This window comes from Notothenia rossii, assembly GCF_949606895.1.
Source record: "Notothenia rossii genome assembly, chromosome: 5".
In the NCBI taxonomy this organism is placed as follows: Eukaryota; Metazoa; Chordata; class Actinopteri; order Perciformes; family Nototheniidae; genus Notothenia; species Notothenia rossii.
Genome location: NC_136903.1, coordinates 74,268,890 through 74,295,073, shown reverse-complemented (window position 1 = coordinate 74,295,073; position 26,184 = coordinate 74,268,890). Strand labels below are relative to the sequence as shown.

At 40.1% G+C, this 26,184-nt stretch overlaps 1 protein-coding gene across 1 annotated transcript in view; it reads right to left on the bottom strand.

Annotated features, from left to right (window-relative positions):
• LOC307038996 (uncharacterized protein) overlaps window positions 1-20,252 on the bottom strand; it is a 37,331-nt gene extending 17,079 nt beyond the window's left edge. The window contains exons 1-3 of the mRNA XM_079680706.1: window positions 20,187-20,252; window positions 19,880-19,900; window positions 19,362-19,376 (exon numbers count right to left, since the gene is read on the bottom strand). The gene's annotated coding sequence lies outside the window, so the exon portion shown is untranslated. The remainder of the gene's footprint in view (window positions 1-19,361; window positions 19,377-19,879; window positions 19,901-20,186) is intronic.
• Window positions 20,253-26,184: the final 5,932 nt, after the last annotated feature.

Here is a 26,184-nt window from a genome sequence, read left to right as displayed (position 1 = left end):
TTGTTACTCTCATCTATATAATAATATAATAATAAAATACATGGAGCCTCTCTTTTTCCTCCCTCTCTTCTGACAGCGTCAGTGTCTGTCTCATGCAGTAGCTGATCCAGTATTGAGTGACCAGGCCGACAGTAAAAATAAACATATTTATTACTAGTTTAGATAGTTTGAGAGGTAATTAAAATAGCTAAGGGTGATGATCTGACTTGAAGTGTGTGTTTTGCTTAGAGATGTCCCGATCCGATCACGTGATCGGGGATCGGAGCCGATCACGAGATTTTCAAAAGATAGGAATCGGGAGAAAAAAAATCGGGGATCGGGATTTTTTTAATTTATTTTTAATTTTTTATAAATACTTTTTTTTACATTTTGTATTCAATGTTACAAAACAAAAATGACCATGTACAAGTCTTAAAGTCATCCTGAGGCCTTAGTTTTAGTTTCAAATTACAGAACATCATGTATGTGTTGCTTCTTTGGGGCTTGTTTTCATAGACCTGGTTGCTTATTTCTCTCAAATCTGGCAACAGAGTGGGCAGGGCGCAGTGTCTAATTGTAGCAGTAAGCTAACGAGTACTGAAAGCTTTATTTTGTTTTGATCCAATGCTGCACAACTGAACTGATCCAATGCTGCTGTGAAAGAAAGAAGCTATATCCACGTTGGATAGAATATCCAATTTAAATAAGAAAAAATAACCTTAAGGGACAACTTGAATGCTTTTTTTTCCTCTTAATGCATTGCATAAAGATCGGATCGGGAAAAATCGGTATCGGCAAATTGTCAAAATCAAATGATCGGAATCGGATCGGGAGCAAAAAAAGGTGATCGGGACATCCCTAGTTTTGCTCCGTTCACTGCTGCATCACAGCGGGAGGAGCTGCAGATGAGAAGAGCTGCGTGTCTCCGTCCTGTCAGATTAGACTTCACCCGCGTTTATGTCCATATCGAGAGAAAGATAAATAATCTGAATTCAGTGTGCAGTTTACTTTGACGCGGGGGTGAGCAGCAGAGGTGGGGAGAGGCGGGGCTATTGCCTCATCATTATCACAAAATGATCGTATAGGTCCTACACACGGAGCCGTTGGACCCCCCAGAGCGTTACGTATGCCGTGCTATCCACCTTGGGACCCGTTATCGTTACCGCAGTTGTTTACTGTCATATTCGGTCGTCCTAGTGTGGCAGAACGGTCTATATGACACTAAACAGTAACGCAAACGACCGTTATCGTCCTCGTGGGGCCGGGGCCTTAATGCCTGCATTTAAGGACGATGAATAGCGTAGTCAATGCTTTAGTGACAAGGAAATGATTTGTTTAAAGGGGACCTATCATGCAAAATGCACCTTTGTACGTCTTTTATACATGAATATGTGTCCCCGGTGTGTCAGGGAACTCACCAAGAGTCAAAAAACAAAACCCTCTCTATTTTCCTCCACACCCAAATCTTTTAAAAAAGGGGCTGCAACGGATCTGATACATACTGATCCAGATTTGAACACTTTTCTGACGTCAGGATGGTGGCGCTACGGCTATTGGGCCAACTCCACCAATCAGGAGGAGACAGCCACGGACATTGCCATTCGAAAGCGCTGGAGACGCTGTAGTACATATTTCAGGCCACCAGATTGTGCTGTTCTCCCAGAATCCAAGCATGAAAGGCAGTGTTAAATTGAACGAAATGAGGAATGGATAAAATGCATGATCTGTTTGGTATTTTGAAAAATAAAATGTATAAATATACCTTATATAGGTATGGCCCTACAATATATTATTCAAATATAGCATGATAGGTCCACTTTAAATATTAGATATGAAGTTATGTGTGCTTCAGTGAAAATTAAGCTTATCCATTGCATTGCATTTGTTAAATAGGTTTGTGTCTTACCCTTACGTTTGTGATACATATGGCATATGAAAACAAATTAATTTGACTGACTCATGAAAAACACATCCAAAGTAACAGTAAAATAAAAAGGACCTACACAATAATACTCAATCAAACTGATAAGATACAGTATAAGGACTGTGATATCCAGCAATTTCTTAAGCATAGCAATACGATTGTGACCTGTTTTTAAAAGAAGATAAAAAGTTGTTTGCATGTATAGAAGTCTGTAACCCACACATGTAACTTTACATCTGTTTGTTCAAAGTTTCCTTAAGGTGATCCAGACAGGCTGGACCAGAGGAGGAGAGACAGATCTGGACTCCTAACAGCAGAGAACTTCAGCACGGACTCCAAGGTACATATACCTTTTTCATAATTTACAAAGAATGCATAAAGTTATTGGTTTTAAAAAATAAAGTAATGACTCTAATACATGCCATTAAACATTACTAAATACTAGATCACCTACACATCAGTGATATTGAGTGTACTTTCTTAGCAAAAGGTTACATTTACATTTTACCAAGCAACATCACTTTTTTGTTCAACTTTCACATTTCAATGTATTTAAGGAACATATTATTTAACCTGTTAAGCCCCAAGCATGTTTTTCAGGTTTCAGGCTTGAAAATGACATGCCCAGAACAAATGACTATATCTTCACTTCTAAAAGGGGTAAATTAATAATCTTTTTTCTCAAAGCAATGATAAACCTGTGAGTTGGATGGAGAAAAGTCACAATCAATATAGATGTTTTTATTTTAAAGTAAATTTAGATTGAACATAGTAAAAAACTGTAAATTATAGTTTCCGTCCAAAAAAGACCTATTACTTATAGTGAATGATGGGATAGTAGACTAAAAGCTTTAGGAATCCAAACTAAAACATATAATAAGTACCCTGTATCAAGATTGATGCAAAACAAGTGAAATTTGACCTTTTCAGAGAGATTTAGAAAAAACAAAACCCACCTCTGGGGTCCTTTGGGTATATTTGCCATATCTCTGGAACCTGTTGAGGTCTACATATTAAGTTGAATAATTAAAACGAAAGTTAATATAATCAAATATTATCGAATAATAATCAAATATAATCAAATATATTCTTGTATAACCCACAATGAAAATGCATTATATTTCATGTTGTTATAATCACAGTATTTACAAACACAAGGGGTTTGGTAAATTGAGCTTAAGGCCTATTATAGTTTATCACAATGGGTGTCACTGTTTAAAGAGGGGAGACAGTTGTCTTCACTCCCAGCAAGCTGTGCACAGGAGACCCCTGACTCAATGGAAAAGTACTGAAGCCCCAAAATGGGTTTAGGCCATAACATAGGAGAATGTGTCTGGACATGTCCAGTCATGCACACCAGAGGCCATGACTTTTCCCCACATATACAGATGTAGCACTGAATTTCGGACTCCAGCTTACAGCTTCCTGCCTACGGCCTGCCAAAGACCAGTATAGAGGAATGTTAAGCCCTCCCACTATTTTCCAAGAGGGCGTTGCAAGATTTTCAATTTCAGGTTTTAACCAGGAGATGGCGCTTCATTCACAAATACAGAAAGACAAGTTTCATGGACTTTCAGTTGTGCTTTGAAGAGCATTTGAACACATCAATATTTTAGATCAACTAAAGTATATCTAATCTTGTAATTCAATAATATATAGTCTTTATATATTAAATAATCATAATTATAATGTAAATGTTTACATTACACTTCTTTATGTGTTATGCTCATACTTTAACCTTTACAATCGTTTGCTTTAATATGCAGTATATTTTTGTGTTTGCTTCCTCCTGCTCCCTTTCGGACACATACTGTATGATTTATTATTATTATTAATATGAAGATATTATTAAGATAAGATAAGATAAGATGTTACTTTATTGATTGAACATTTTAGTTTAGAATGTGCTGTCCCACGGTAATTCAGAAGGCTCACATGTCACATTCCGACCATTATTTAAAACAATAGGTGCTTTCACACCTTCTACAGTTTGATTTGTATAGAGGGAGCTCTGTCAGTTTTCGAATTACCCATTTGCTTTCGGGGAGCCCTATTTTTCAGAGCACATCCTGCTACTAAATATGTCACACGCACGCTCTGTTGACTGGCGCAGCAGCGCGGATGCGATCAATTGCTATAAAAACACTCTTCTACTAATACAGACGGTGTCACTATGCCGGCGGATGTGGCCGTTGTTGAAGCCTCTTCAGGCTCCGCATCGGCAGGCCTCTCCCTCGGTGTGGTGCTGTCAAACTCGACCCTAACGCCGCTTACAGCCGGCCAACTAAAAGTTGTTTTCCGTTCACGTTGTCATTTTTAGACTCCTTCGCTTCTTTGCTTGTGAATCCAAAAGCTGTGACGCTTGGCTGTTTTCGTTTTGCCATATTTATTCATTACACAGCCAGAGTTAAAAAAATATCAATATGAACATTTCAAATACCGCGCCGGCATCACCGCCATAATCATAGCAACGTAAGTAAGAATGCAGCGCCGCCACATACAGATGGCAACACCCAGACATATTCACAAATATAAAACAAATATTCAGAAACTGTAATGAACAATAACTATTATTTATTTCAAGAACTGTTATTTACAGAAACTCAACATTTCTAATCTGTGTGACACAAATATGCACGATTGTTTTGGGCTCCCCCTATTTATCTCAAAGTCAGCCTTCAGGGCAGCTCCCTCCCTCTTTGGGGGAGCCAAGCTCCTCCTAGCTCCCCCCCATTTCGAACAGTGTCTGTGGCTGAATGGCCAGCGATTAGGTGCGGCGCATTTGTCATAGGTGATCAGAGCTAACTGCCTGCCGTCAGATTTCATTTAAAACACAGATCTGATTTTAAGACTATTTCTGCGCTCATAAAGAATGATAAGAATAAGAATAATGCGTATTGAACTGGTTTCATTAATTAGTGAGTTTATTTAATACTAGAACCGCCAATCGGGTCAATTTGTGTGATGTGTGTTGTGTGTGTGCAATGTAACTTTTTTTCAATAAAATATTAAAGTCTCCCAGTCCCTGACTTTTCCTGAAAGCGTGTTATGTAGCACCCTATGTTGTTAAAAATTGCATTCTAATAGCGGGATTTGACAGGTTTAGGTAGGCCTATACAAAAACCTCTGGCGGTTCTAGTGTTAAGGTAATTAGGTACAGTAGAAGCCCTTTTTTATCAGTAACGAATTTAGCAGTTGAACATAAAAGTCAACTAACTGAGGGTCACTTGCAATGACAGTGTTGTGTCTAACTGTAAGCTTGTCACTCAGAGTAACCTACCGTTAATTTAGCTGCTGGAGAAGAAAGATCAAGTGGGGAGGGGGGGAGAGAGCTGTGGTTGATGGGCCATTAGTTGTGTAAATACACAGCTGAGAGCTGCCGTTTCATTCAGACTGTTTAAAAAACTGTAACAACGGACTATTTTTCTTAGCGGATGCATGTCAATTTAAATCAATACATACAACTATTTTTTAAATCAATACATACAACTATTTTTTAAATCAATAAAAACATTTTCTAAATCCATAAAAGCATTTCAATTAATATTAGGAGTCATGTCGTTACTTTGTTGAGAATTTGGCCGTGTAATAAGCGGGATAATTTGCAGCGACTTGTTCCTTATGGGGAAAATAACACCCGTCATGTGTGTGTAGAGTTGTGTGTGGTTAAAACACTTTCATGAAGTGAAGGAATTTCCTTCTATAAAACAGCTGTGGGCAGCAGTGAGTGTCACGGACATGAATTCATAGATCAAGGCAGACTGGTGCACACACTCTCCTGTCCTGCCAGGCGACACGCCCGTTCTAAGCCGTGTCCCTCACTCCTCACATCCCAAGCATCCCCACAAGTGTATTATGTTGTTACATCGTTTCAGATGTTATGTTTCAGTTGTGCTCTGTCTATGTTCAGTGATGCAAACCTGTCACCTTTCGGCGAAATTCGCCGTTTTGAATCCAAAATAAGTCGTTTGTGTGATTCATGTAGATCTGCAATACAAATATTTTTGGGGTATGGGGGGGGCTGGGACCCGGAGTAATCTGCGGCCGTGAGCTGTTATGTGCCATCATGACACGCATGGTGTTCTTTTTTTATATATTATAATGAAGTACGAGCTGTGTGCTCGAGTCTTCCTGCCTGTCGGCTCTGCTCATGGATGTATAATAAGGCTCTGCTGCTCCGAGATGATGGTCTAGCTTCAGCAGCTACATTACCTACGGGTGCGTTCGTTAATATTAACTGTGCGTCCGGAGTCACTGTGGCACAGACTGGACCGCTGGTGAACAGCTGTTAGAACGGGCTGTTCAGGTGTTCAGAGCAGAGCTCCCTGTCGGAGCGGCAGAGCGTGATGTGAACTGAAAAGTTTTTCTGTGGCAATATTATTTAAGGAATCGTTGAGCTAGCTAGCTAGCATACATTGTCACTATCTGCTAACGTTAGCTTTAGCCTTCTATTTCTAATAGTTTTTTTCATAGGCTATAAACAGAGGTGGTATAAGTATATATATTGTACTTGAGTAAAAGTAGAAGTACTCACATCTTGTACTTGAGTAAAAGTAGAAGTACTCAGGTCTTGTACTAGAGTAAAAGTAGAAGTACTCAAATCTTGTACTTGAGTAAAAGTAGAAGCACACAGATCTTGTACTAGAGTAAAAGTAGAAGTACTCAGGTGTTGTACTTGAGTAAAAGTAGAAGTACTCAGATCTTCTACTTGACTAAAAGTAATAGTCCCAGAGTGTAGGAATACTCTGTTACAGTAAAAGTCCTGCATTCAAAATGTTCTTCAAGTAAAAGTAGAAAAGTATTATCATCAAAATATAGTGAAAGTAGCGACAGTAAAAGTAGTCATTGTGCAGATTGGTCCATTTCAGAATAATATATATGATATGTTTTATAATGATTGATCATGAAAGTGTTCCCAAAGCTGCTAAAGGTGCAGCTAGTTTGAATGACTTTGTATACTGCAGGGTAGCTTGTGGATTTACTCCAGGTGGAACTAAAGTCTGATTTAACACTTGATTATATTTCACTTAATTAATCCAGATCTGTGAAGTAACTAAAGGTATTAAATACATGTAGTGGAGTCAAAGTACACCATGTACCTCTGAACTGTAGTGGAGTAGAAGAACAAAGTAGCAAAACATTGAAATACTTAAATAAAGTACAAGTATCTCAAAATTGTGCCCAAGTATAGTACTTGTTGAGTTTATGAACTTAGTTACTTTACACCATGTGGCTATAAAGATAAAAAGACTTAAGCCTTGCACAGAGGCATGAAAATACATTTTCAAAATGCTCAACAGTGCTGCCAAAATTATAAACTGACTGCTCCACAATTTAAAATAAATGCTTTTATATATTTCTATTAGATGTGACTCTTTGGCGTTTCTGTTATTATTAACACTGCTGCTTTAGTTGTTCTGACTGCTAAAATCCTCTGTCATTCCGTGGGGTGGGGGAGCCGGGGGCTCGGATCCTTGTCACCTTTTTCATACCTGATGAGTTTGCATCCCTGTATGTTAAAAAGCCTCAGTCACCTTAATTCATGTAATAAAAACATCTCAGGTCAGTAACACTCAAAGCTAAATGTGCAATACCATGTTCAGCTATGTTACTATTTATAATGTTATTGTTTTTACATCAGAAGATGTACATATTGAAATTATTTCTTAACTTACAGTAGGCTATTTTTTACAATGTGTGTTGGAAGGATTTATTAAATTACAATGAATATTGTCATTGTTGAAGGCTTTTAGAGAAGGGTGAACTATAAGCCTGAATTACATAACATTTTATACCTAAAAATATAAAAGCCACAATAAATAAATCACAATTATTCTAGTTATTTTTACCTCCCGTATTGCTTTCAACCCACCAGCTTTTATGGTGTTGTTACGTCACTAACTGTAAGCTTGTCAACTACAGTCTATGGTCACTCAGAGTAACCTACTGTTAATTTAGCTGCTGGAGAAGAAAGATCAGGGGGGGAGGGGGGGAGAGAGCTGTGGTTGATGGGCCATTAGTTGTGTAAATACACAGCTGAGAGCTGCCGTTTCATTCAGACTGTTTAAAAAACTGTAACAACGGACTATTTTTCTTAGCGGATGCATGTGAATTTAAATCAATACATAAAACTATTTTTTAAATCAATAAAAACATTTTCTAAATCCATAAAAGCATTTCAATTAATATTGGGAGTCATGTCGTTACTTTGTTGAGAATGTGGCCATGTAATAAGCGGGATAATTTGCAGCGACTTGTTCTTTATGGGGAAAATAACACCCTTCATCCAGATGAGGATCCCTCCGCTACACTTTGGGATCCTGATCGACCGACGAAACTCCATTAAAATATACATATTTTTGGTGAATTACTGAGTTTAGGCACGTTAATAACGTTTTAATGAAGTTGAATACAGTATATTCATATGTGTCAGTGATTTCATGTCAATTCGGCGAACATAAACATAAATGATCGTGGTGAAGATGATGATTAAATTAGGATTAAAAATCGAGAGCCGGGCTGCATTTCCTCCCGTTCGTTTTTTTCGAATAACAAAATTATTTTGTTAAATAACAACATGGTGATGTTTTGTAAATGATTACATGTCTCTTATTTAGCACAGTAGTATGATATCCGTGAAATATGGATCTTAACAAAGTTCCGCTGTACATCCAGCATACTGTATCTCACTTTATTTCACATGAGCTCCAGTGTGGAACCCCACTGCACCCCCTGGTGGATCAATGATCCATTGCAGCTGGCTTCATTATAATTACATTTATCTATCACGGGGGCGGTCTCAAGTCAAGCTGGAGGTTTTCCCTTGAGCGAGGGCAGATCACGTACCAATCACGGCCCTCGCGTTTCAAACTGTCTGAAATGAATCGCTACATCTGTATGGGTTTGAAGGTGTGTCTTTGGTTCTTTGTCCCTGTGTGGAGCATAAAAGCACTGGTTGAGAATTAGAAAGCTCCAGAGTGGGGGTTTTCCTTGGTAAGTTCTCTGAAATTGACTTTGATTTTGAATGTATTGTTGAATGAAAGTTTTAATGTGTTTTTTATCACCGACCATTTATGAGGATATTCCTCTAAATTCTGTCGGAAGAATTTAAAAGGTACAATTTAAATGTCACAACTGAGGTGGGCCAGTTGAATTTAGAATTTAAATGTCACAACTGAGGTGGGCCAGTTGAATTTAGAATTTAAATGTCACAACTGAGGTAGGCCAGTTGAAGTTAGAATTTAAATGTCACAACTGAAGTGGGCCAGTTGAATTTAGAATTTAAATGTCACAACTAAAGTGGGCCAGTTGAATTTAGAATTTAAATGTCACAACTAAAGTGGGCCAGTTGAATTTAGAATTTAAATGTCACAACTGAAGTGGGCCAGTTGAGGTTAGAATTTAAATTTCACAACTGAAGTGGGCCAGTTGAATTTAGAATATAAATGTCACAACTGAGGTGGGCCAGTTGAAGTTAGAATTTAATGGCGCATTTACACTGCAGGCCTCGCTCGGCCTCGCTCGGCCTCGCTCGGCCTCGCTTGGCCTCGCTCGGTTTGGTTAGGCCTCATTAGGCCCGGCTCACTTTAATGCTGCGCTCACATTACAGTTTAGAAACTGGGGTAGTTACTATAGTAACGCAGTGTAGGCAGGGCGATCGGCTTTTTGGCGGGCGGAGCGACGCCGCATACAACTGCCGTGACGTCATCTTCAATGCGACACAACTCACAAAACACACAACAACAATGGAGGATGTGGAAGCCATCGTGTCCTTGCTTCTTGGTATGTGTTTCTTTCTTCTTAGGTTCACTGTTTTCGAAAATGCTGAAAGGTTCACTGTTTTCAAAAATGCTGCAAGCGTCCCTTAATATATGCGACACTAGGGATTAAGTCACGCGAGAATTGTGACGATTCTCTCTGACCAATCATTAGTCGTCACTAGTTTAGCATATTCCGCCCGGTTGTTGGCCCCGCTTGTTGGCCTCGATAGAACCACGATTTAGTCGGACCAGAAAAAAGGTGAAAAAGTAGCCCCGGGCCAAGACTAGGCCAAGTGGAAGCGCAACCAAAAACGGGCCCCGCATGGCTCTGCACGCTTAAAGCAAGCTCCGCGCTGCAGTGTGAATGCGCCATTAATGTCACAACTGAAGTGGGCCAGTTGAGGTTAGAATTTAAATGTCAAAACTGAGGTGGGCCAGTTGAAGTTAGAATGTAATGTCACAACTGAAGTGGGCCAGTTGAAGTTAGAATGTAATGTCACAAGTTAACTGAAGTGGGCCAGTTGAAGTTAGGATTTAATGTAAGAAATGTAAAACTGTGAATTGAGGTTTTATATTAGAAAATAACCACAGCATGATATATTTGTATGATTGTCACATTGTAACGAGAGAAGGTAAAAACCCTGTAAAAGTGTGGACCATTTTCTTCAAATAAAATCATCCCACCTTTTTGGATTGGGATAACTTAAAAGAAATCTGCGCTCTCCTCTCCTGCTTAAAGGTAAGATTGCACAACTGCCACACTCAGACTTAGGCAGGGCCACACCTTATTACTGATACCAGAATCCTTCGGGATCGCTTATACGGATTTAGTGCGTCATCTGAATTTAAACAGCAGTTAATTGAACCTGGTTCTTTAGGAGTTAGTAGAGGTGAGACCTTGCTGATCCAGGTGGATCCGAGCCTGGCAGTAAACTCAGTAGACTCAATAGCTTCTGTTAAGTTAATTAGTAGGTCTGAGTAATTGCCGGAATAAATTAACAGGCCTCCTGACTCCAGCAAACCCATTGGTCGATTTTGGTGATTGACACCTCTTTTGAACCGTTAGAGCCAATAGAATCGAGGGGGGGTTCCTAAATCCATCTAAACATTGCCATTGAGGATTGAGAGTGATGCGCACGCAGTTTGCCCAAACCGAAAGCTATGTTACACTCTATAGAAAACTACGTTTATTGCCATAAATATGATGATGGATTAACCTTCAGCAGCGTTTTTCTCTTTTTAATGCCATTGAACACAACTTTTGATCAGAACAACAGCTAAGGTAAGACGTTTTTAGCCATTTTGGCTCCGTAAAGCACATTTCTTTGTTGTTGTTTCTTGTCGTTTGGCCGCGAGTTCTGATCGCTCAGTGATGATACTTATATGTCTGGAATCTGTGTAATCTCAGTTTGCTAATCGATATCTTTTTTGTGCAGATCCGATAAGTAATAAGGGTATTTTACCTTGAGTTCTGTGCTAAGTGCGTTAGCATTCCTTCGCTCAGGGCTAATTCAGAGCCTTTGTTATTACCCTTTTGTTTTGTTTAGCTAAAAACTGTTAATATTGTCTCAGTGTGAGAAAAAGTTTTTAGAGAGTACTTGTCCATGGACAAGTGAGTTTGGCAATTTACTTGTCCGAATACATTTTTCACTTGTCCAGAATGGACAAAAATTGGGGCCACTGGAATCTTCTTCTTCGCCATCGTATTTTACATTTTCACACATAGGGTTGGGTATCGTTTGGATTCGAACGATTCCGGTTCTGCTTTTCGATTCTGGTTATTTTCGGTTCTTTGAGAGGGTAAAAATAAGTCCCATGATAAAGTGGGAGAAAAATATATTTATGAAAACATTAAGTCAAATCTGTATTCCTATTTACAAATCACTTCATACTGTTTAATTTCTTATGGTTATTGAATACAATTATATAAAAATAATCTCTTCATTATTTAGTTAGTTCTAAGTGGTGCAGTTTGAGAATGTACAATTGGCCCAGTCTCCTCTGATGTTACACTGCAACCTGCCTGATACCTGCCTATGTAGAAAAGCGCTAGGCCTTAAATATAATGATAATAGGCTAATAATAATAGCTTATAATAATAAGTAATAATTAATTATTAGGCTACTTATTAGTAGCCTAATAATAAGGCCCAGCGCTTTTCTACAACTCAAAGACGCTTGCACGCTTACACATGTCCTTACGCATGTGTATTACATGCTGCAGCTGCCCAGCTGCTCACTGTTTGTAAAAGTAAATAAATAGTATTTTCATTTCAATAATGTACTTTATATACCCTGCTTCATAAACAATACTGACATCCCTGTGCTCCTCCGAGTCTGGGGGTCCGGGGATGTGAGGACAGCGCGAGGACACAGGGAGGCTGCTTCACTTCATAAAGGAAATGGCGGTCAATATTAACAACACAGGAGCTAAAACGCTTAATAACCTTCATTACGTATTAGAGAAAGAACATAAGAAAGTTTGAAAAAGATGAGGCTGTTAAACGGGCAGCGGATCTGCTGTGTGTAGAAAGAGAGAGAGACGCTGAGCTGCACCATGCAGCGAACAGCTGATCCGGAGAATAGAGAGAGAGAGAGCTGTGGTCCGCGGGGCTCGGCCTCGCCTCCTGTCCCCACAACTCTTATTAATCCCGGTACCGGACAATTGTTATTTGTTCCTACTCGGAACAGAGTTTTGCTTCCCAACCCTGCCACTGTGCTACACTTCCAGCGCTGCCCCGCCCCGCCCTAACTGTACAGAAAGCGGCGAGATGCATTCCCTTAGGAATCGACAAGCAGAACCGAAACTAACATTTCTAAACAAACAATGGCGGACACTGACAATTTGCGAATGAGTTCTGCGGCTTCTGTAAACTGAATTTATCAATAAATCAGGGCGAAAAACGTCACTTGTCCGCCGGACAAGTCAATTGAAATATCTACTTGTCGGATATTGTAAATAACACGTCCCGGACGGTGGGACGTGTACTTTTTCGCACACTGTGTCTGATAGCTGAGTTTCTTCCCGTTAAGTGGGTATGACACATTCATAGTTTAAATATTAGGAAGCCCTCAGACGCTGTTTCTTGCAAGATGTTGCGTTTTGTCCCCGGCCGCGGGGTTTACTGGTTAACATAGCGAGAACTGTGACCCTTTGTCTCTGCAAGTTGACTGTAAAAAACATGTTAAAAGTGATACTTTCAGTGAGACAACCGAAATAGCAAGCTTCTACAGTTGCACTAAGTTTTGATAACAGTTAAATATTATTTTAATAATGCATTTATTTCAATGTTGATGAATTTAAAACGGTTTATTCATAACCTGATTATCTTTGTAGTGCACTGTTGGATTTAAAAAACACATTCAAATAAAAAAAATCATTATATTTATAGCCCCTGAACAAACAAACACACCTCTTTCTTAAATAACACACTTGCTCTGCAATATGTTTTTTGATATTTCTGTTAGGAAAGGACAGGACTGCTTCACCATTTTCTCTTTCTCCGAGGGTCCAGAAGAACATCCAAGAGGGAAAGGAAAAGACATTCACTAAGATTCACTGGATATTTTTGTAATCTAACGGGAACTTAATTTTTATGTTGTTTTGTGTTTTACGTTGCACCTCAGAGACAGTGTGATTATTGTCAGGCCTATAAAGTTTGGCAAAAAAAAAGCCAGCTGATCAAATGCATTTGCCTCACTTTATGAGCTTCACAATACTTGTGAAGGGAGGCTGTAGCTCAGTGGATAGTGTGCTGGACTTCGAATAAGGGGATAGCAAGTTTGAGTCCCACTGCAGTCAGCACGTGGTTGTGTCCCTGGGGAAGACACTTCACCCCAAATTGCTTCTGGGGATTGTATGAATGTATGTAAGTCACTTTGGATAAAAGCGTCTAACAAATGACATGTGATGTAATGTAATGTGCCTTGTACCGCAGAGTTTGCAACGTCACAAATAAATGGTGCCAATCTTCAGTCAGATGTGAATGTGTAATTTAACATTTTCAGTAAGAATAACGGACAGAAGGAGTGCAAATACAAATACAATTCATTGAATTGTGAACTAAAAGTTATCAAGCATAACCATCACAATTTCTTTTTAATAAAAACGAAATAATATACATAAGTATTAGCAGTATAATGGCTCTTTATTAGTCATTATAAAACACTTATTAATGCCTTATTCAACATGACCATATTCTACAAATAATAAGCCATTAGTTGAGAGTTTTTCCTCAATAACCCTCTAATAAGTGCTTATTTATTGCAAGTAAGGAAGTTGTTGTACATGAGTTTTGGTCTTAATATGCTCTGCTCAATATGGGCCTAATAAGGCAGTAGTAGAATAGTAATTCCCCCATAATAACACTTAACAAATATGAGCTATTCTTATGTAACAAGACATGAAACTATAAGTGTTAATTGTGTCTAAATAACCCATAATTAGGTATATCAAAGAACATGTTCCCTATTTTAAAGTGAAGTCTTGTTCATAACCAATAAGCTAGTAGTTTGACTCTAATTGACCTGAACAGGTTCCCTATTCTAAAGTTGCCTCCTCTTCACACTTTGTAAATACATTATAGCACACAACTACTGAAAGTAACCTCAACAGTACATGAACAAAGTAGGCTCACGTTGAAATATCTGTTTTTATTAATGAACCACTAAAGAGAGGTTCGGACACATACCAAAACATGTCAAGTTTCTCCAAGGCTGAGAACACATATGCAGCCTAGGTACATTTTAATAAAAACAGATTGTATGCATTTGTGATCATACTATGTAACCTGCTTGTATGTACTTAAACAATAGGTGTACTGTTCTCTCTATTACTTAGACCCTCCAGAAAAACGCGGGCAAAAATCCTTGATTATGCGGGCTAAAAGCCTTGATTATGCGATTAAACATGCGGGGTTTTTATGTGATTTTATGCGGTGAAATTGCGGGAAGTTGCGAAATATGCGGAAAGTTGCGAAATATGCTAAATATGCGGGGAAAAAGAATAACAATTTTTAAGAATATTGGGCTGTCTTATTTATTCTCTCTCACACACAACCTGCCATTAACGTTAAACCCCTTTTACTATTGAATTAAACACATTCAATGTTTATTTATTGTAAAAGCAATTGGGCTATTTTAATCTCACACACACACACACACACACACACCCCCCCCACACACACACACAATTCTCCGCCTCATTCTGTTTTCATTTACTTGTTCGTTATCTGACCAGCTTCAATCTTGTAGGCTACTCACTTAGTTTATTGTAGCCCTCGAAAGGGTTTTGGAGGTTGATGCCTCCGTGAACGTGAGTCGTTTGGCTTTCTTGTCCGCAGCAGCAGAAAGCATTTTCGAATGTTTGAATGAATCAAAGTGGGTCGTCACCGTCGATTTTCTCTAAGACGTATGCTCCAACACACAGTTGCACGGGGTGCAGAATAGTTTCCCCCCACTTTTTGCCCGCTCTTTATTAGAAATGTTCGTCAGTAAATGAGATGGATTAGATTTTTTCATCTTGGTGTTTTCTCTATCGTGTGAGCTCCACACGTTCACTCTATACAGTGTTGTTTACATTCTGTGATGCGCGAGCTGATGACGTCACGTCAAGACGAGTTAACTTTTTCTTCTTCTCAACTTTGTGTGGAAAAATAAGGGGATTATGTGGCCTTTCGATAAATATGCGGCCTTTTAAAAATCTGCGCCATTTTGCTGATTATGCGGTAAATTCTGCGATCGCAGAATCACGTTTTTCTGGAGGGTCTAATTACTGTCTCAGTGTGAACATAGATTAAACAGCTAGCCAAACTCTTTTGAGAGGCAGGGAATGAGCAGCCATGCTCCTTTATTGACTTATTTGCAGTACACTGACATTCAAACGGAGTGAAACTATAACAAAATAAGTTACAAGGCACTTAATGATCTCATATATGCAAGTGTAAAATACACAGATTAACACATGGGACCGCTAACGGCCCGTCTACACTACAGGCATCAAAAAATCTTGAAGCTGGGCGTGTCTGAAGCTTGGCGATTTTTTGCGAGCAACGCGACCAACAACCAATCACATGAATCTCCCGCCCCCGACATACAAAGCAAATGTTAAAACGAAGTAAACTGGATATAAACTCTCCAAACAGGCGAAAAACCTACCAGTTTCACCCACTGTCTCTGCCACATCCCTCCATGCCTGGTTCCTCCGGTTTGTATCCCGGTAAATAGTTCTGGTCGTAAAGAACCGGGTGATTTGCTACCGTAATATGTTGTTTGGAATATGAGGAAATAAACTGCGGTCTGGCTCTCCCAGCTTGTACGCGGTTTGATTGGCTTGCGCTTGCACTGGCGGGATTTGCATAAACGGGATTTGATTGGCTGATGCCAAGCATCGAGCCTCAAAAGTTGAACATTGTTCAACTTTTGATGCCGATATATGCTCGTGATGCTTGCAAAGCCATGCCATGCTCCCCACAATGCAGTTCGGCGAAGATTAAAAATCTTCTACGTCACCCCATTCAAGTGAATGGGCGAAGCGTTGAAAGCATTTTTTTATGCCTGTAGTGTAGACGGGCCGTAAGTGTAAACAAGGTAAATAAAGCTAATGCTAGCTGTGCAATAAGCATGTATACAGGCTAGTATGGCTGTCACTACCCGATCTGCAGCCCTGCCCTATCTGCAGTGCGCATGTGCGAGATGGTCCGCCATATTTGACAACTACATACGGCAACTCTAATAGGACACTTAACACAGTGGCGTTTGGCAAAGCAGAAAAAGAACACTCAAAAAACCCGACAATATTAATCTGAACGAGAGAGATGAGTTATTGTTATTACAACGTGACTTCACTATTACTGAACAACTCCTTTTTATTAGGTCATTTTATTGGGTTAAGTACATTGTCAGAATAAGTGAGAAATTGATTTAACTTCTGTTGGACAGCTATCATACATACTGAAGAAATATTGACTGTGAATGTATGCAATATGTACCATAAAAAATCCTCTAATGTTTTCAGTGACATCACTACCACCCAGTGGCGAGCCGTGACTTTTATACCCAGGCCCCTCTGACCCCCAACCCTTCCCTCGAGTTATTACGTCACAGCGTATACTTCAGCGGAATATCAAAACAACGTCCCGGGGTGCAAAACGCATCAATGAAAGCGACCCTCTACAACACAAAACAACACCTGTAAATAACCTTATTTCTGTTCTTTGAAATTGAAAAGGATATTGCATTGTGTTTGTTACTTTCGTTGCAGTTGTATGTCTTAAGTGTAATTTGGCATGCTTTTATTTTAAAGGCGAGTTAACGCTGTTGACAGGAAGTTGTTGTTGCTATGGAAACAAGAAAAGTTTCACAGCGGGCGGAACTTGTCATAAAGTCTGCGATAATAACACCCACCCATTTAGAGGGAAGATATTAGTCAATTGTACTGTCATTTGACATTACTCTCTCGTTCAGTTAAGTGGGCGTGACTTCGCCACTCTATAGCTGGGCCCTCTGTGAATTCATAGCTGGATCGCCTGGACGTCCAACAGCTCCTCTCTTCACAGTAACTCGCAGAGACGAGCTTCTTTAATTTAACCCTTCACATTCCAACATAAACTGAATAGGCAGATTCGAAGGATTTATTTCTTTGGAAATGTTATTTTAAATACAATTAAATCAAGTTAATTTGGTAAAACTAATACAAAATATTTTAAAAAATATTTTATTTTTTGTAATGTTTTTAAATATTATTTTGTAGAATAACTTAGGCCCTCACAGAGGGCCTAGAGGGCCCTGACGGCTCGCCACTGCTACCACCATGTTGTCTTTCCTCAATGGAGGCTGAGACATTGGCTAGTTGCAAAGTACGTTTTTTAACTTATATTTCGAAATGTTAATCATATTGTGTGTAGTTGGATGTTGTCAAGCTTAACATGTCCATTCTGTCATAGTAAAATGTCAATTAATATAAAAACCTTTCAAAAATTCGAAATATATTTGTTAAACAGTACACAGTCACCTTGCTAACTGAATCATGTTGCTAACTGAAGGTCCATCATGTGCTCATTAAATGCTAATATTAGCCAAAAATGTCCACCCTGTCATTGTCCACCCTGTCAGCAAGCCTTCCATAAATAATATAAAATGTACATTTTCAGAAAGCTATAGTCCCTTTCTCAACAATATATTTCAGTTAATGGAAAAAGTATTTGGATAATAATGAAATTATGGCAAACTATTTGTACCATGTCCACCCTGTCATGGAAGGCTTGCTGACAGGGTGGACAATGGTAAAATTGATTTGCCTATTAGAGAAAGGGACTATAGCTTTCTGAAAATGCACATTTATAATCACTATGTAATTACAATGTATTACATCTTTGAATTCTGTCCATGACAGGGTGGATACATTTTGCTATTTCCATGTACTTGCAGTTCATTTATAAAAAGTGTGGGAGCTTGACGAACATCCATTTCTAAAAGCATAACGTATACTTAATACAATGAATATGAAGTTCAATGGAAAATCTCAGATTTCTTTTGGGGAAATGGGGAAGTCTCAAATGCACCGTATGGTGATATTGACTCAACTATTAATTTGACTAGTTTGTTGTCTGCTCTTGTGCATTGTGAATACTAAAGAAGACCATTGTCTCTGTGTTAGCTGATTCTTTTGTAGAATTCTGTTGAGTATTAAACAATTGCGTGATTGTGAGGTTATTAAAATAAAATGGTCAGTAAGTCAGAGATGTGCAATGATAATTAACTTTTTGTTTTAAAACATTTTTTTAATAAATGATTATGGGAAGTGCCCTTTTTCTCACTTGAGCACCCGCCTCCCAAAATGTCTGTGCACGTCCCTGGTCCTAGATATCATTTCTGGTGGACAACCTTTTACAACATTCCATGTCTGATTTCCCAAAAAAAATGTTTTTTCCCCTGGGTAAAGGTGCGTAGAAGTGGTCATTCATTTGTTTGATATATCCTCCTATAAGTATGTGTTGTCTTTCTTCACTCTTTGTTTAATGATGCAAATGCAGGAGTTTATATTTCATTTTTCAGAATCATTTTCAGATTTGACATGTTTTTCTCAGTCTCACAGGATTTCAAGAACATTTAATTTAAGCAAATACAAATATAATGAGCTTACAATTTGTTTTAAATAAGTAATGTTTTCATATAAATTCTACCATGATTTATATATTTGAGAAACTCAACTGTTAGCTGTTTGCATGGCAGAACAAACATTCCTCTTCAAGATCTTCAATATCTAGGATAACTAATTAATCAATATCTCAATAAGATCAATTTAAACAAATTCAGTTACAAATCAATGTTACACAATTTTAAGGATATTGTGTTAATTGAAGAGAAAAGTAGGTTTATTGACACCCTTAATCTGACACCCAACATCAGCCTCAAAACAAACCACTGAATGAACACATTGTCCAGCCTGTGTGAAGCTGACATAAAAGAACATATACTGTAAACAGCATACATTCTGAGAAAATCGTCTCATTCTGGGCTTGTGTTTAACCAAATGTGTTAGATCTGTTTCTAGTTAGGTTTTTAACATAATGTTAAAGAAATAATCATGAATGAGAGTTGATGCATGTTATACTATAAAAGCTGTTTATAATTACAACAATTATAAGGAAATAATGATCTATCATGTCAGAAAAGTGCAGATGCGTACTTATATCTTACCTCCCGGAGCAAAGCCTGTTAAAATAAAAAGGTAATAAAGATAGTAATTATACAAATTCAACACAGATGTTGATTAACTTTGAAATAGACCCCCCTTCCACCTTTAGTTTTTGTAATACAAAACATGAACTAGTGTTTCTATTAGAATTGATTAATGTTATACAACGACAGCTGTTTATAATTATAAGGTTATTGTGTATTTATCATGTCGGATCAGTAAAGATGTGCACTTATATATTTTCTCGCTATCTACAGCCTGTTAAAAAGGAAAAGATGATAAAGGTGAAGTTATTATACAAATTCAATGGAGCTATTCATTAATTTTGAAATAGTTAAGCATGCATCCCAATCCACCTTCAGTTTTTTTTATTAAAAAACATTCATTAGTGTTTCTAGTTCGCTTTTTAATTGAGACTTGATTCATTTTATTCAATGACAGCTGTTTATAATTATACTAATTATAAGTAAATAAGGTATCTATAATGTCAGAGCAGTGCAGATGTGCATTTAAATCTTACCTCTTGGTTGAATTGATGATACTGTTAAAAAGGAAAAATTTGATAAAGATAAAGTTATTATAAAAATTAAATACAGCTGTTAATTAACTTTAAAATAGTCAAGCATGCATCTCCCTCCACCTTCATTTTTTGTAATACAAAAAATGAACTAGTGTTTCTAGTTCGTTTTTTAGCAAAATGTTAAAGGAATAATCATGATTGAGAATTGATTCATGTTGTACAACGACAGCGGTTGATAATCATAATAATGAAAAGGAAATAATTATCTATCATGTCAGACCAGTGCAGATGTGCATTTAAATCTTACATTTTGGTTTTTTTGATGATACTGTTAAAAAGGAAAAGATGATGAAGTTATTATACAAATTCAAAACAGCTGTTAATTAACTTTGAAAAAGTCAAGCATGAATCTCCCTCCACCTTCAGTTTTTGTTTTACAAAACATTAACTATTGTTTCTACTATTATAAGGTAATAGTGTCATGTCAGAAAAATGCATATGTTTATATCTTACTTTGTCCATCTGTTTAAAAGGAAAAAATGATAAAGATAAAGTTATTTCACAAATTACAAAACAGCTGTTAATTTATTTTTGAAATACATCCCACAGAGTTTTTCTGCTCAGTTTTTTTAGTTTTTGTTTACATTTATTTACTAATTAAAAAGAATGCTCTATGTACGTTATATAATAATATTAACATTGAAATCAAATCAGGTCAGAGTAGTTCAAATGCTTTCTTACAGTCCATCCAACCATAGCCATCTGTTAAAAAGATGATAAAGAAAAAGTTATGATAAAAAATAGAAAAGTTGTTTCTCAGAATTGAAGGGGAAAAACACAAAAGCATTGTACACAATTTAAACCTATCAATGTCGTTTAATTAACAAAGGTAATTGGTGTTTTTGAGTTGATGAGTAGTGGAGATATCACTGTCAAATCAATCGACTGTAAGGAGAATACTTACTTCAGGGTGTACAATTCTCTGTTATCCAATGGGAATGGACGCTCACATTGCCTTTAAGAGCTGCCGACATAAATGGATGCGTTGCTTCCCTAAGCGTCAAATACCGCCGCCGATGGGAATACATTGCAATCAGTTGAAAGCTCTTTGTGTCCGTTTATGAAGCCGAAGGAGCCTCGGCCCGTCACAGCTGGACGCCACGGGACCCTGACCAAGCATCGCTCCTGGACGCTTAGGGAGTGAGAGTGTGTTGTTCAGGAAGCTAAGGAAGTCAGAAGGACTTTTTTTTGGAATACATCCCACAGAGTGTGATGTTGATTGAACTTGTTCGGGAGTTGACGATGAAATGTAATCGATGGGTCACGGCTTCCGAAGTAGTAAATCTTAATGATTTGAGGGAACTGTTCATTCTTGAACAATTCAAAGATATCCTTCCAGAACGCGTTGCAACGTACCTGAATGAGCATAAGATTAAAAATGTAACAGACGCTGGGGTGTTAGCTAACGAATACACTTTAACACACAAGATTCATTCAGGGGTGAGATTTGACTGGGGGAGCATAAATAACTGGTCTGGTGACCCCAGAGGTAAAGTGGGTGAAGTGTTAAGGTCGGAGCAAAGGTCCGTGCATGGCTGGAGGGATAAAGTAGATCTAAATACTTGCAACTTTTGTTTGGGTAATGGTCACTGGAAAAATGAATGCCCGGAACTTAATGCAAAAACCAAGGGACTCCAAGATGGCCAGGTTCCCAGGCCGGTTGCCCTTGCAGCTCCTGCCCACAAGGTTGCTAGGGAGGAGGTTATAGCTGCGGTTGAACTCCATACTGCCCACAAGGTTGCTAGGGATGAGGCTATAGCTGCGGTTAAATTCCATACTACCCCGCAACCAGTTGCTGCTGCGGTTTCTAACTTGCGGACTGTCCCGCTGAGCCATGGAAAACCACAGGGTACATTGGCTGTTGCGCCGGCTGGCGAACAGGTCCAACTCCGCTCTCCCGAACTGGGCCCAGATCTGCTTCACCACCTCCGGGTGAAGCACCCACTCGCCTGGCAGGGACCCACCTCTTGACGTGAGGTCGGTCCCCCTGTTATCCAGTCCCGGGACGTGGAGGGCTCTCAGAGACAATACAATCTCTGAAGCCCATAACCACAGTTTCTCCACTGTGGTCAACAAAGTGGCGGAGCGGACTCCGCCCTGCCTGTTGATGTACGCCACTGTGGTACAGTTGTCACTCCTCACCAGCACATGTTTGCCCTGTATAAAGGCTTTGAAATGCTGGAGGACCAACACTACTGCCTGCAACTCTAGAAGGTTGCTATGCCGCGTCTCTGTCACCAGCAACCACCTATAGCTCTCTCTAGGCAGGTACCCCCCCATCCTGTCACGGATGCGTCTGTGAACAACCTGACGTAGGAGGTCACTCGCCCCAGTGGAGTTCCCCTCCGGAGATGCTCCGGGAACCCCAGTTAACCGGAGGTTGCCCCCCACTGAGGGGGGATGGTCACCAGACGTGGCTTGTGCCTCTTGGGATCTAAACGAAGGCCGGTAAACCACCTCTGCAGGTGGCGCATATATAGCAGCCCCAGCGGCACCACAACGTGAGCAGCCGCCATGAGACCCAGAGTCTGCATGATGGTCAAAGCCGTCACCGTTGCCCCCTGTCGCAGTCTGCAAACTGCCCGAAGCAGGGATGCCTGTCTGCTCTCTGACAGGGTGGCGCGTAGCCTGCCTGCATCGAGCACCATCCCCAGATACTGTACCTGTTGGTGAGGTATGGGAGTGCTCTTCTTCCAATTGACTGCAAAACCCAACTTGGCTAGGTGTAGGATCAATTGGGCTGTATGAAACATTGCCCATTCCCTGGACCTGGCCATGACTATGAGGTCGTCCAGATAAAAGAAAACCCTCATGCCATGGTCGCACAGCGGCTGCAGCGCTGTGGCCACACATTTGCTGAACGTGCGTGGGGACAGGGAGTAGCCGAACGGCAGTCTGCTGTACTCGTAGGCTATCCCCTGGAAGGCAAAACGCAAATACTTAAGTAAGCGTCCTTCAGGTCGATGGTTGTGAACCAATTGACCGGCTGCACTAGGCCCAATAACTGTTTTACAGTTAACATATGGAATTTGTTTGCAGGCAATGTGCTGATTCAGGCTGCGGAGATCTAGAATGGGTCTGAATTCTCCCGTCTTCTTGGGAACCAGGAAGTACGTGGAATAAAGACCCTGTTCTCTGTGCCGAGGGTGCACAACAGATACTGCCTGTTTTTGCATCAGGGCCTGAATCTCTGCCAAGAGGAAACCTATCCCCTCCCGGGAAGATAGCTTTGCCTCCCTTATGTCTTTGAATGGAGGAGGGACACTGCAAAACTGGAGTGAGTAATCCTGTTTCAGTGTCCTGTCCACTTTGTTAATACACAGCTGGAGCCATTCCATCCTCTCGATCCTTCCTGGACAGCGCGGTGAGTCCCAACCACACGTGATGTGACGCCACTGTGGCCAGGGGCATCACGCGTCCAGCTGCGGCGGCCACACCGTGGATCAGATTGTTCATCTGACCAATGCAGCGGTCTGAATAATTTTTCCCGTTCTGAGGCGGGAGGGCGGGGGTGTCCGGCTGAGGGGTGATCAAGACAACATACATCGAGACACCCAACACACAAGATGATTAGCCGCCGCCATCTGCGTTTCGAGCCGGAATGTTTTATCCAAATATTCCAGGACATCTCGTTCCCGAGACACCGGGGACAGAGGTTTTTTCCCCTCGGCCCAACCGGCTGCCTGAGGAAGCAGATGGGCTGTCAGGCTCTCATCAAGGGGGGGCACGCCGGGACACTCTGTGTCCAAGCGGCCCTGTACCCTTAGGATTCCTAACATATGATAGCTTTGTTCGTTATTCTCGCGTCCAGGAGAGAAGCCTTAAAAAAGGAGACTAATCGAGTCTCTGAGAAGGTTCAAATGGGTACTTTAATTAAAATGGCGCGGTAATGTTACAAGCAGAAGATGGTTCAGAGAGAGGGAAGAGAAAAGCTCCCTCTCTGTTGTGTCGGCCGAGCAGAAGAGGTCCTACAAGGCTTCGTCCCCTGACTATATATCTCATTTGGCTCCTCCTCTTCAATGGCGGCTGTGGCGTAATCTTCCGCCCTCCTTTCACCAATGTCCGATATCGCACATAACAGAAGATTTTTGACATTGTACATTCAATACATAACTAAACACGCCTTTTCTCCTCCTTATCTCTTTCATGACTTTTCATTTAATACATTTTAACGGCTGCAATTGTTACTTTTCCCTAAAACCTGAAGTCAAGCTACTGTTGGTATTTCGGAGATCCCTTCCGGAATAGCTTTTCAAAATAAACTTTAACCACAGGCGTAAGCTAACCGGAAGTATTTTCACAATAAAACAGTTATAAAAGTACTGGTGTTTAATTGATCTTATATCATCAAATATTGATTTTACTTTCTAACACATACCTGCCACTGGAGCCTTCATTCTAAGTGGCTGCCGCCACATTGCCTCCACACACTGCAAGATATCTGGCAACGGGAGCGAAACGAAGGCCGGCTGCGCCGGACGCACCGGGCCGTAGAACCCCTGATAAAGGTGGCTTATCGGCCTCGGTGGAAGTTGCGGGGGGAGCGGCAGAGTCCTGCATCGGGTCGGGTACTCGCAAAAAAGGTGATTCGCGGGTGGTATTTTTTCAAACACTTTTTTCCGGGTTCGGTTCAGGGTAAAACAAAGATGATGCGGGTCGGGTCGCGGATGTTGCATAATAAATATATTTAAATAATAATCATTTAGTTTAATGTTTAAATCCTCAGACCTCTCCCCCGCGGGACCGTGCATAATCATAACCTCTGCAGCGCATCAATCTGCTTCTCAGCGCGCCACATTCTGAATGGCTGAGGTGAAGCTCTCTAGCGGAGAATACAGCATTTTCCAACACTTCCTCAAGAGCGAAATCCAACGTCTGGGAGGCTTTTGGTGTCCTCCTAGATGGAGAAAATAACCAACATCCCACGCTTTTTGAGATAAATATATACTGCGTGTGTTAATAATTGCACGTTTTCACTGCTCATATATGCGGGTTCGGGTCGGGTTGCGGATCCTGTGCCGACGGGTCGGGTCGGGTTGCGGAACTAATTGGTAATGTGTGCGGGTAGCGGGGCGGGTTCGGTATTGCACGTCGCGGGTGCGGGGCGGGAGCGGGTCTTGAAAATCAGACCTGTGCAGGACTCTGGGGAGCGGTAGGCCTACATGCTCTGCCGCCATGGTCATCACCGCAGGGAAGTCCTGACATGCAGACCTGTGTAGTGGACCCTCCAGAGGCGCCCTTGTCGTCTTCCTCCTCGGCGACCGGGCCGCCCGACCGGCTGGAATGACGAACACGAATGGCACTTCTCCCGCGACATCCTGTTCCTCCATTTCCACCACCTCCGGACATAATATGTCTGAAAATGCTCCAGACGATGCCGCCGGCTGAGCCGTGAGAGCATGCGGCAGGCATTGCAGGCCGGAGACTGGGTCAGGCCGTCCGCAGCGCGGTCAGGCCCCAGACACTCAAAGCAGAGGCGGTGGGGATCAGCACCCGCGATTAAACCAGGGCACGAGGGACAGGGAGTGGTGAGTCCATCTTCGATATAATACTTTATTTCTTTATTTTCTCTCGTTTACCTTCTCAGTTGTTATCCTGCTCGCGAGGCACCTTTTATACGGTGTGCTTGCACGCGCATTCAGGTAGAAATCTCAGTAGGTGAATGCTTGCATGGTATGGTTGTACAGTAAACAACAACATTTTATTCAGTAAATAACATATTAGTCTGCAAATAATCAGTAGATTTACTCTTAAGACAAAATGTATGTTATTCATTAAAATACATCATATTATTATTAATTAATCAATATTGTTTCTGTTATGTCCAATTTAGATGTATGTCTTACCAAAGAAATGCATCACACTGCCCGCTGTAAAGACAAAAAACAATGACAAATATTAACATACAGTTATTTACTTAATTCTTTTTTGGATGTTAACAAATGAGCTTGCATTGCTGAAAAATTGTCATGTCAGGATCCTCTTATCAAAACCATTATAAATCACTTAAATCATCTCTTCTGTTGCAATACACTAGTATAAACAATTAATGGTAATATTAAATTACAGTCCAATTCTTTAAATTATATCTATCAATGGCACGCAAGCGCTACCCACAACCTGTCAATAAGGAATCCTTATCAAATCTAGTAACTTTATTTATACATAGTGAATACACCAACTTTTATCAAATCATGCTGTTTAGACTGACTAGATATAATAAATTGCTTTGAGAACAAAGTCTT